We start from the raw sequence: 13511 nt of genomic DNA, 5'->3' as shown, positions 1-13511 counted from the left end.
CAGCTGGCAGAAGTAGAGAAGGCCCCAAAGAGTTCCACAGCAACACCAGTGAGTCAGGAGACACCAAGGCATACTGGTGAATTGGCCTGAAGCAGGTGACTCTAGGGTGCTCTTAAGGAGACTGCTAGGTGAAAGTAATAATTTTGAATACCGAACCAATTAACTGATGCAAATTGAGCACAACTCTCCTAATTAAGGATACCGATTAGGAAACTATTGTAACCCGCATTGCCAAAGCCAGAGAAGAGAGATACCAAGACAAACTGCCGAAACTCTCCTAACAAGGGATACCAATTATGGGACAATAGTAACCCGCATTGCCAAAGCCAGAGAAGAGCGATATCAAGGCAAATCGGGCACAACTCTCCTGATAAGGGATACCGATCAGGAGACCATTGTAGAGTAGTGATACAAGGGCAAACAGGTTGTAACTCACCTAGTAATCGATATCAGCGGCCAAGAGGTTGCATAACCAGAAGACAAAGGCAGCAGGAGCAACGCCCTCCTTTTATGCGAGAACGTTGTGCGAGTTGCTGTGTCGGAGGTGGCCTCTGAGGGAAGTACGATTGTCGGAGGTGCGGCTTGACACGGCTCGACACAGAGGTGCGGCTTGACACGGCCGACGCATAGGAAGCGTAGGAGGGTCCTTTCATGGAATACTGCATCCCGTTTCGCTCGAGTGTGCGGGCGAGGCAGCGAGGACAACAATGCGGGGGGAAAGTGCGGGAGAAGGATAAGAAGAAGGAGAGGCCCCGATCGTAAGGAAAAGCACAGGCAAGATTACAGATGAGAGCCTAGCCGCGCCGCTCCGAGTTCCGGGTCTGCTCCGGAATTGTGCTAAATACCGCACGACACGGCGCGGCGGCCCCCGAGGCTCCCAGTGGTGTTCGGTTCCCACGGCCCCACTGGTATTGACATAAAGCCAGGGGTGGCCCTGGGTGATTGGCCCCTTTACTAAAAGGAGCCTTCCTGAAAGAGGTGGTGCGGTGCCTCCAGCACCCCCCCAGAGTCTGAGGGGGGTAGACGTCAGTCCCTCTACCCTGACTGACCTCTCCCCTTGACAGGAGGGGGGGCTGGGATCAGAGGAGACGGTGAGGCACCTATAAGTGGTGCAGAGGAGTTGAGAATAAGCATACCCTACCCAGGCCTGAGTATCCTTGGAAGGAAGATAGAGTTGTACCTGGGAAGAAGGGGAACCTGCCAATATTACCCAGCGACTGAGGGCCCCGGCCTGAGATACGGGTTTTATAGCCCCCTGGCTGATCGACAAGGGGGGTCCACAGGAAAAGGCGGGAAATCAATTTTGCTTCCCAGCGTGGAATGAGGGGAACCATCTCACCACGCAAACATCAGCCCTCTCTATCACTAGTCTGGGAAGCGAAGTGAGCTATAACATAGGCATGCAGCGGGGCAGAAGAGCCCCCCACTCGATATACAATCTACGCAAAAATGAGTGCCCACCCATTAAGGAATCCAAAGAGTGCCCAAAGAAAGGGGAAAAACTAAAAAGAACGCTAAAAATGCCCTACCGGTGGTGCAAGGGGCTATAACTGAGTTTTTCCCAGTGAATCCTCCCCCTGCCATCAACTCCACAGTAAACGAGGATATGACAGCACCGATACATAATGATGGCATCCCCTTAAACACCTCTAATTTCGATGATATAGAAAACAACTCCCTTCTAGATCTATGTGTGACTGTACAGAGAGGGATGCAGACACAAACTCCTATGAGGCCAAACAGTGGCATAATGCCTACTAAAGATAGTAGCATGAATAATGTCACAGGGGAACACAACGTGCCGGAAAGGAGCGGACGATTGTCTGCTTCTCCTAACTTAGTAATGACGTCGATGGAGGACGATCCAGACAACGTAACGGAAGATAACATTGACCTACACCCTAGCTCATCAAAGATAACTGAGCTCCAATCGTCGGTGGCGGCCCTGCAATTTGCCCTCAAGATACTTTTACAGATGTTGGGACGTATCCTGGCTAATACCAACTCTATTACTATGGCATTAGGCTCTAAAGGCCTTCCTCGAGAAGAGGCCAAAATGAATCTATCAGCTGCACTACTTACAGCAGATGAGATCAATGAGCAGGAAGTGGAGATGGAAGAGAGCGAGGGGCCACATGCACCCAATAGCAACAGCATAATTGAGATACCTCCTGAGGAGGTGGATGAACCGGAGCAGGAGCACAGTCCCCAGTCCCCCCTAACACGCAAACAGCGCAGATTGGCAAAAAAGGCACTGAAGAATAAGCCAGTGGCAACAGGTGCCCAATTTCCTATATTGGGACCTAAATTAGCACCGGAGACACAGTCTAAAAAGGCCAGGAAAAGAATGGTGAGAGCAGCTCAACGGGTGGCTAGGGCAAAGGGCCTTCTGTTAGATTGGCTGATACCTGAAGAGAAGGCAACTGAAGTGGACGATAATGAAGCATATGTGCTGTGCGAAGAGCCTGATCAGGAAACCAGCATATATACACAGCCAGAGTATGTTCCCGAGACACAGGCGCCAGGGGAACCTGGGGAGTCTCCATCAATGGATCAGAAGAGAGCAGTGAATGATACAACTACTAATCGCACCTACTTCATTAAGAACTTATACCCCGGCGGCAAAAATCCCTGGTTAGCACGCTCAGAGCTGCTTGCTAGACTATATCACATACCTCAATTGCGTGTTTTAAAATCTGAGCCCTTTCTTTTCATTGAACCACTTGGCTGCCCTAATCCCAATGTCTCGGCCATACATTGTACCTTCCCGACTATGGCGCATTTAATCAGCAATTATCAAGAGGATTTGATGGCAGTGGACATTGAGATTGATGTGGACCCTATGGAGAAGGGCCCCTTGCCGAAACCAGAAGACATTATGCCTTCTGTTCCGGTTGATACTGTGCTTAGAGCTGGGGGGGGGGATAACCCTGCTCTGGTTGAAATACAGCAAGCCCTGAAATCACTGCTAGGATCCATCCCGCAAATGCTAAAGAACCATTGATGCTTATCATTACTTTCTTGGAACTGCAGAGGCTTTTCCCACCTTCTGAGATCTGAGGGTTCTGCAGACCTACTGTCACAACATAGCTGTATCTGTCTCCAAGAGACATGGTCTCTTGACCCACTATTACTTGACGGCTTTGTTATACATCAAGCGGTGGTTAAACGTGGCAGTAAGGGTCGTCCCTATGGGGGGCTATTAACTGGGGTAATGAATTCGATTACGTCTCGTAAGATACAGTGTAAAGCTGAGGAGCAGCTCCTGGCAGTAGAAGTCGAACTACATGATGAAAGAGGTCTTGGAAGGTATTTAGTAATCAATCTTTATAACCCCCCAGGAGAATTGTTTTGTGATTCATTACAGGAGGCGTTTCAGGACCTGTTGTCTTCCTGGTGGCTGAGAGATGGAAATGTGGCTGTGATGGTCATGGGCGATTTTAACTGCCATATGACAGATGAAATACTCATATCCTCTAATCCTGACCTTAGCACTAGGTGTGTAATGACCGATGGAAAAAGGGACGCTGAAGGGCTAGGCTGGCTACAATTGTTTGGAGCTTGGGACATGGCTATGATTAACGGCCGTAACAGGGGAGATCGGCCGGGGAAACACACCTGGTCTAATGGCGCTTCTACTAGCACGTTAGACTATATATTTATGTGCCCCGAGCTGCAGACAAGAGTGACTGACATGGCCGTGAAGCACAACGAATGGAGCGACCATGCGTCGCTACAGTGCACTCTATGCATCTCTATTCCTACATCTGTACCTCCTAATATAGGCAGTATCCAAACCAACTGTGCAGGATCCAGAATTGTATGGTCTGAGAGAAATATAAGCTCTGCTACGGAAGCACTTAAATCTACTGCAGCCCCAGATTTCCATGAGTTCGAACACATGTCGATAAATGAGATTGAGGATTGGATATCTAAATTCTCAGGCCAGCATGCTACAGCCAATAAGGGACATATGTTAAAGATAGGGGGGTGCATACCCCCGTTCAACAGGGAAATTAGGGATGCTAAGAGAGGTCTAAGAGCGGCTATTTGAGATCTGAAACTGATGAATTTACCTGGAGCCTTATACCGTAAGAAACTAAGGAAAATCAAAAATCGATACAGAGCAGACATTAAGAACATTAAGAGCACTGAAAATAACGCCAGGTATCAGAAGCTAGTACAAACGATCTGCACTAGAAACTCTTGCGGCATTTGGTCTCTCCTTAATGAGAACAGAGAGAAGGTTAAAGGCCCCTTAGTTAACCCAATAAGTAAGGAGGCATGGGAAAAGTTCCTATCAGACCGGAACTCAGGAGGTATAGAAACCTTGATTAGCTTTCGGGTGAAGGCTCCCTCTCAGTTGCCTTTTGACATCTCAGCAGAGGCAATATTGAACAAAATAGTTGCCCTCAAGTCCTCCAGATCCCCTGGACCAAACGGGTTAGCCAATATAGTGATTAAGAGCCATCCTCTATTCTGGGCTGACTTGTTTTCCTTACTTTTCAATAAAATATTAGAGCAGGGGGTAATCCCCCGCTCATGGAAAACTGCCATTCTTATTCCTGTATTTAAAAAAGGTAGCCGTTTGGATCCTAATAATTACAGGCTTTTATCCATGTTAGATATCTCTGGTAAGCTATTTGCCTCACTGTTACTCAGTGAGTTGCAGAAATGGGTAGACAATTCCAAAATACTCAGCAGATTTCAATGCGGGTTTAGGCGGGATTTTTCCACCTCACATAACCTTTTGGTTATGGATATACTTCGTACACGGGCACTCAGCAAGGGGCAGCCCCCGTTGTACGCTTTATACATCGACTTTAAGGCCGCATTTGACTCCATCCCCCGAGGGAGACTATGGACCAAGCTAGAGAAATTGGGATGCCCGACAGGCTTGTTATATTATTTAAAACTACAACATCACAATACTACGGCGTGCCTTAGATTAAATCAGGAAGGACATTTAACTCGCAATGTGATTCAAGACAGTGGGGTAAAGCAGGGATGCGTCACAGCACCCCTTATTTACAATCTTTACGTGTACGACATCCCGGCAGCCCTGGCTGAGGTTGACAATTGCCCTCCTAAAGTTGGGGAAGTATCATGCACAGTATTGACATATGCGGACGATTTGGTTGTCTTTGATAACACCATAGGTGGTTTAAGGCGTTCTGCTACTTCTCTTTGGGACTATGCCAGAATTAATGGCCTAACGATCAACCTGGACAAGACAAAAGTATTAAGATTCACGAGAAAAAGAGCAACTCGTGTGAATCTGATGGTGCATGATAACTCCATACCCTATGCTCCATCCTACTGCTCTTTAGGAGTTGACATTGAGCCCCTAGGCGATTACTCACTCTGTAGACAGGGGCGAATCACAAGAGCAATGCAAGTCACCTCACTGATCTCCTCATTTACAAATAAGCAGGGCGGTTTCACCTTGTGGGGGACGTGTCATCTTTATATTCAAGTGATTATATATGGTCTCAAATCACTATATACTATGGATCTAGGGTGGTTACAAGTGCTGGAGGGCAAGTTCTGGAGACAAATCTTGGGGTTATCCCCGGGGGTACCAATGGCACTGATTAGATTAGAACTGGGCCTTCCCTCCTTTAAAGCTATGGTTCTGAGGAAAAGAGCTGGCTTTCACCTTAAGATGATAAGTGACTCTACCAACCCCCTTCTATCCGTGATCCACCAGGAGGTGACCAAAAAATATTCTACCTCACCCCTCAATAAAGACATGGTTAAATTTTTCATTGTCATTGGTTGGATACATAGAGGGACTATGGTCACAAAGGAAACCTTACATGCATTAGGTAAGAAAGTAGACAGATGGGATTGGCTAGAGAATTTCGCCCACATAAGTAATCTCGAGACATATTACTTTGTCAAATATCGTTTGTATAATTTCATAAAGCCTCAAGATTACTTATCTCTCTGCCCCTCCAGGAAACTTAGACGCTTCATCATCCTGTTTAGATTAGAGCAATTACCTACCTTGTATAGTAGAGGGGCTTGGGAGAAAATCCCTGTGGACAAGCGTATATGTCGTCTCTGCAAATCCCCAGATTGTCTTGAGACAGCTAGACACCTTCTCACGGGATGCCAGACATTGAGACACAATTCTTCGCCATTTGGGCGACTTTGTACATGATTGTGCAACAATACGTGATATGTCTTTTTGGATTTATTGCACCAATACCAGCAACATGCACTTATTCATCACACTCTATAACATCTGGCAACAAGTGGAATTTGGTCTAAAGGGTGGGGTGGAATCATCCCAAGACTGAGGAGCACATGAAAACACACAGAGTTCCTCAATGGAGAGGGAAATTAGCTATTCACGTAGTCTATGTAATGGTTCTTTTCAGTTATAGTTTTTAATGTTGATATGTATACATGATTTTATTTGCAGGTTTATGCATATCCTTGTATTGATTATAATGTTTTGTAATTTGAAATATGTAAAAATTGTATGTGTAAAGTTTGAATTTATTTTCATTCTGTATCACATTAAAGAACTTGATTTGATTTATGCGAGACCAAGGGGATAGAACTGTAACCTGCATTGCCTACAGCCGAAAGGCAAGCAACATAACAGTGATCCTTTTATGGAATATCAATTTGGAAAGAGCTGGAACCCACTTTGTTATGAGTCAAGCGCCTATAAAGAGAAGCAGTTGTTGGTTCAATCCTCCTCATTTATGTTCCTATTGTGGAGAGTTTTGGAACAAGCCTAAACACAGAGTACAATTGTAGTAGTAGGACTTTCATTCTGGCAGGTGAGTAAACCAGGAAAGGGACCAGTCCTAGTTAGTCCTGGCAGGTGTGTATGCAGGAATGAAGAAGATGAGTTAAAGCACTGTCGTTGTGGTGAAAAATATGGTAGAAAAGAAGTGTTAATTACATCAAATTGTCTTGATCAACTGTTGCATTTCAAAAGTGATTATTGAACCATCCTGACTGAAATGTTTCTTTAGAAGAAGAAGTATAATATGTTAACAATTTCTTGGCCTTTGAGAAAAGAACATTTGACCTGACTTATGAACTTGTGTTTTGAAGAAAAGACTTTTGTTTTGCCAAGCTCGAGATTGTTGAACATTGACAGTTGCTTTGATTTATGAACTACTATTTGGAAGAAAGTTATTCACTTTGCCAAGTGAAAGGATATATTGGGCCTCATCACGACCCTGGCGCTAATGGGTTAATGGCGCCGTAAAAGGCTGCAGCGCCGTTAATACATTAGCACCTTACTACGAGGTCCATTTGCGGGACCCGACCTGAACAGCTGGTCTAGACCAGCCGTTAAAGTAGGGACCCGCAAAGGGACCTTGGTGCTAAGTACGGCACTGCAATTTGCGGTACCGTACTTAGCGCCTTCCCCAGTCCCATTGAGCCCTATGGGGCAAAAATGGGAATGGGGAAGGGCCAATGTTCAATGGGGAATTACCGCCCCCCCAACCTTGGAATGGGGTGGTCATTCCCCATTGAACATTGGCGGACTTGTTACGATACCGGCACCAACCATGGTGCTAATAGCGCCATGGTTTAGCGCCAGTATCGTAATGAGGTCCATTGAATGGAAACAATGTTGTATGCAACGTTGAATGGAACTTAGTCATTGCACAGAACCTTTTTGAACCTGAATTTAGCTCAAGGTATTCCTGAATTGATCCAGGGTAAGGGAATCCAACTCGGGTCATAAGGAGTACTGCTTAAAGCTTTTAAATTTGAATTAATATATTATTTTGTGGAATTTAAAACAGCCAAACTAACCTTGTATAATTTCGTTGTATGTATAAGTGTGAGGGTTAGATGCTTTTTAGACACTAGGTCAGTTTTCTTGACCCTTAATTTGTTAGGCAGGGACATTTCTGTTAGGTTAGGGAAAGAAATGCCTTTGTCTAAACCCTTTTTATTTAATAAAAGGGCAACTTGTGATAAAACTAAACCTTTGTGTCCATCTCGCATTTCTGACACCTAACAATATATTCACACTTACATATTCCAGAGTTTGCAACACCTCTAGCCTTTTGGGAGTACATTTTACAACTAGCAGGTCGTGCAACCTACTATTCCACTGGTCATACTTCTTATTAGGAGAGGTCTTGATAACTATTAATAGACCACCATATGGATGTCCCTTCTCTCCTTTTTTAGCAGGCATGTAAAAAGTTACATAGCCGTCTAATACCGCTATATGTTGCATCCTTGTCCCTTGCAGTAAAAGAATGTGGTGTGCTTCCCCAAACAAAGCCTTAAAGTCTTTGTTAAAAAGATGGTTATGCCCACTAGAACTTCAATAGATTATAGAAGACAAGGTTGATTTGTCAACTCATTTCTTTGAATTCCCAATATTGAACCGGGTGTGTGAAGCATCCATTATCTCTGAGCAGTCTCTGTCTTCATCTGCTTTCTCTCTTTTGCCAGACCAGTTTCTCACCCTCCTCCCTCCAGAGATACAACTCTTATCCACCTAGATCTGCAATGGCCTCTCAAATTCCTTGGGAATGTAACTCTTTAGTCCCGAAGTATGGAACGTTACAGGCTTTTGATCTTGATCCAGAGGCCTATAAATGTGAGAGGAAAGAGTGGGTGTCCTCTAGTAGTAAAGATGTTGTCAATCTAGAAAAGAGATGTATGAGCAGCAAGTTGGTTCCTATGTCTTAAATGTCATTAGAAGATATTATACATAATCTTGGGATTTGTTTGAATCAAAGCAAAATGTTCTGTCTGTTTTAAAGTGTTTTCTAGCCAGCTTGGAAAAGACATTCCAAACAAACACAAGCTGATATGTTGCTAACCTGCTTTTTAGGCCTCCGCAGCATCGTTACTTGTGCTGGTCAGGTAATCGAATCCTATTTGTAAGACCGTTGTTTTCCTTTTTCTTCATGGGTTTAAGAACCCAGAATCTTTAGAATTCTGTTCAGTATTTGATTCCCTCTCAAACTCAATAGGTGAATGAGCTGCCATTGCTTTGGCCATTTGATGGGAGCTCAGGGAGCGAGGCACATGTGAGGGAGATGTTAAGTCCAGCTGAGTTGTTTCCCATTCGTTGTTTTCATAACTAACCCCAGCCATCTCCTCCTCCAAGTAAGTAGATGTTGGACTCAGGTTAAAAGCCTCCTCTGCTACTGATGCTCTCTTTCATACGGGCAGCAAGTATTGTTGTTGAAAATTGTTGCCTTTTGCCCTCACTTTTGGTCAGCTTCTTTATTGTTGAAGGTTAATGGCCCTTAAAACATTTTCACACCCAACTGGCCCCATCAAACACATGGGTATTTTGGTTTTGCTTAGTATGTCATTGTTAGCCTTTGCATCGTCCGAATTAGCGTGTAACAGGCAGTATCTTAATTTACGAAAACATTTTCTTGAACCCTTGTTTTTTGCTGGCGATGTTGTTATGCTGTTTGTTTTTGTATGTATGTGCCGCAATTTTAGAATCTTTTACTTTTGCCATATCTCAATTTTTAGTTACCATTGTTAACACCTCTTGAGCCAATGCCTGCGGCGACCCAGCTATAGCAGGTGAATTCTCGAGCCTCAGCGATCTGGGCCCTGTCGTCAGCTCTGCACTGGGGTTCTCCATAAAAGGTTTCCTCTCTTGTCTGTAGAGGACATACCTGGGTAATCTTTAGCACAGATGAATCCATCCAAGAAAGAAATCTTAGCAATCAAAGAGTACGGTACCGATTTTGCCCTTTCAATTCCTGATGAATGTTTTCATTCAATTTAACCAATACATTTAAAACAAAGGTTATGCAAATAAGGAGTATTGTCCATTATTTGCTAAAATATCCAGAGGTTCCAGAAGTGGAGGGGAATGAAACTGAGATGAAGCAGGTTTGTATACCAATCTGGAAGTTTTAAAGGTTGCTGATATGATGCTGGTCTCTAAAATCAGTACGTTTGACGTCATAGATTGATTAAACCCTGAGGATGCTCCTCTCTGCATGTCACTGGGGTTTTCAATCATCTTCACATTCGGTGCTGGGGTTTCATTCAAATTTTCCCTAACTCTGAAAAGCATAGCCGAAAACTGTTCTTCAACCCCGGTTCCCTCGATTGTTTCACAAAGTCAAAAAAGCTGTTCAAGTTCACACCAATGTATATCAGTGTATATGAAGAAGTTAAAGGGCAACTTGGGGTAACATTGTTTGTCCATCTATTGTTTGTATGGCTCTCTGCCGATCCAGCAACAGGTTTTTGCTTTGGCACTATCACTTCCAGGATTTCCAACACAGCAGAGTCCCCTACATATTTTAGAAAATATGCAATTTTGCCGTGCGAGTTACCAGCACCTGGTCTCTTAATCGCAGACTTACGCGTTGGAAGGGGCTCTGCCTGCTTAGGGTTGCTGTTCTCTGTTACATTGTTAAACTCAGTCGGTCAGTTTATAGTATAATCGCTAAAGGGGGGAGGAAACGCTCACTTGTCTATTTACTCACAACATTTTCAGCAAATACTCTTTGGACTTCCAGGTGCTGGTGAGCTGGTCATAACCATAGCTTCCCACCAATTAGCATATCAGCTATCATCACCTCAGTGGTCTGCACGTCAATTAAGGCTTTGAACTTGGCCTTGGAAATGTTCCTTGCTCTGGAAAATTCAGGTGATTAGAGGCACGCTCTGCCCCTCTGCGTAGATGTGGTTTGTCATGTTCGTCCAGTTCCATCCATCCACATGACTGAAGACCACAAATTTGAACTCTGGTACATTTAAAATACTCTTATTTAATAAACCTCTGACCAGGGCCATTTTAAGCACTTTTGGGGCCCTGGGCATGGACTTCTTTGGGGCCCCCCTCCACCAAACCAAAGGAATTAAATAATCAAGAATATCTAACCCACTCCCCGCCGCAATCACAACCAATAGGTTGATATGCGGCCTCACAGCATTAAAAATAAGGATAAGTCTCTAATCAGATTGATAATGTTTGCCTTCAAATGCTACTTGTTTATCAGTCTACGAAGAGGTTACTTCTGTTCTAGCATAAGTACAGGAGGCTTTATATCAATAGAATCCAGGAAGGTAAGCAGCCTGCAGTATTGATGCAGGACTCTATGTAAAAGGTACATGTAATCCAGAATAGACAACAATCTCACATTTGCTGCCTCACAGAATGCAAACGTGATCAAGCATGGATAGAGCAGACCAATTGTAAGAAAGGAGAAAGCTACACATACCATAGCATGGATAGTGGATGCAGATTAGAAGCTACCAGGAAGGTGTCTGTATCCAGACAGACTGAGATTATAAATGGGACATAGTTTTCAAATACTGTTGCCATTACAGATCAATAGAATAAAGTGCCTGTGGTGTGCAATATATCAATGCTCACTATTATAATGGAAGCAACACTGTAGCCAGTGAAATCCGAGTGAGGCTGTTTTGAAGATCATACCCTGAGAAGGAATTCTCTCTGAAGGGCTGACCATTTTGAAAGGTTTAGGGACTGGCAATTTCGAGAGGCTAGGCAATACAAGATAAAATTAGAGGCCCAGCATTACACAAACTGGTTAAGTGGTGAATCTGGGATTTGTGCCAACTGTGCAATTTCTGCATTTGAACACCTTCGGTACCAGTTCTTACCATGAACTAAAATACTCTCATTTTATAAAACTGACTTGGAAAGTACACACAGCACATTACCAAAAATGACACTTTTTAAAACAAATATTATAGAAGGGTGTAACAGAATGATTCTAGCTTCATTCTCTCCATCATCAATAGACGTATATAAGTCAACATCAAGAGACGTATATAAGTACCAGCATACCAAACAGTGTGATTTAACAGATTTAATCTGGGTTGGTATTTTGTATTTTAAAGCTTGTCAAACTGTCATTTATAAACGTGCAGAAAAACCTTTGGCCTTTACAACAATGCAAAGTGTTTTTTGTGTCAAATGAGCAGACTATAAAATATGCTTGCCCAAGCCCTTCACCATCTGGTCTGCTCCCTTCTGTCTACCACCCCTTCCACTCAAATGGTCTACATAAGAAGAAAGTTCAAGTAATGGGCTTAACGATGCCACCAGCATGAGAGGAAGCAAACTTCACAGAAGCAATACAGTAATGTACGAGATATTAGATGATTGACCAGGATCACTGTGTTGTATGCTGGCAAAGCCAGGATACAAGCATTGATGCTTTGGTTCCAAATTCTGATACTTTTTCATCTCTTGGACTAACAGTTCATGCTCATCGTTGGAGGCAATTGCCTAGGTTTTACAACACCCCATCTGAGCAATCACATTTCTAGACCTTCACCATAAGCATGACATTCGTTTTTATAGCAACCCCTATATGGTGCAGATATATTGCTGATAATAGCACCTGTTGTGCTGCAAGACCAAGTACATATGCAGGCAGGTTTATAAACTTCAGACGTAGGAAAGGCTCAGCCAGCCTTACAGGAATGTGCTATTCTAATCTTGCATAGGAACATATATCACTGCAATGAGTGCTTTACACACTGAGCTAACTTCTGAACCATTGTGGCACTCAATTTATCAGTATGCATTTCAAATGTGGCTATTGCACATGAACATAATTCCCACAGGAAGGAAAGAATGCTACAGGAGTTGTGCTGCAAGGAACACACAAACTATATATACCACAGTGAACACAGAAAGCATTACATGATGAATTGATTGAGGTAAAATGTACTTTCCAAAACAGACAGGTAGTAGGTTTAGAGCCTCAATATCCTGGTGTGGGCTATTTCAGACTGGTGAACAAAGGAATCTTACTTCTTTAGATCAGGCAGCCTTGTTGGGCACCCTCCAAGGTGGGGGCCCTGGGCAAGTGCCCCTTTTGCCCTCCCATAAAAACGTCCCTGCCTCTGATGTCTTCCTTGTTTTTGTCCATGCCTTCTGAACAAGAGTTTCATTCTTTCACATGATTGTAATTAATGTCTGCTCATCCCAGTCCAATAAGACCTTGGCTTCTTGGGGCTGATCCAGCCTTGCCTTTCTGAGTTTCACTTCTGAAATTCAATTGTTTTTTCAACTATGACACACTGGAAAAGGCCTTCCTTCTCTGGTCTAGCTCTGCTATATTGGAAACATCCATTCTTTACTTACTCCTATATATGCATACATTGGTGCTCGCTGCAATCTATTCACTACATAGCTAGTCTCAAGAATACTTTGTCTGCTTGTGTTTCTTTGCATCTGTACATGTGTAAAATAACTTGATATCTTCATTGTTTCTGTAGCATAAGATATTCATCTCAGCCTGAGATGTTTCTTATCTTTAATACTTTCTTGATGCCTTATTATCTTCACTTTCGTGTATCTGCATCTCTTCTAGGTCCGTTAGTTTTACTTTCCATGATGTCACCAATCTGCTCTTTTGCTCTCTTTTCATGCTTCTTCTGGGATTTCATTCAAATGGCCATCATACTGTCTTGTATGTAGGTATGGCTATCTTAATAGGGACCTTGCTTCTAGGATTATTCTTGGTATTGGTATTTTCACTGGTACTACACAT

Source organism: Ambystoma mexicanum, chromosome 12 (genome assembly GCF_040938575.1).
Source record: "Ambystoma mexicanum isolate Mex_15411 chromosome 12, UKY_AmexF1_1, whole genome shotgun sequence".
Taxonomy (NCBI): domain Eukaryota; kingdom Metazoa; phylum Chordata; class Amphibia; order Caudata; family Ambystomatidae; genus Ambystoma; species Ambystoma mexicanum.
The sequence above is the reverse complement of the archived record's forward strand: the minus strand, read 5'-3'. Positions refer to the sequence as shown.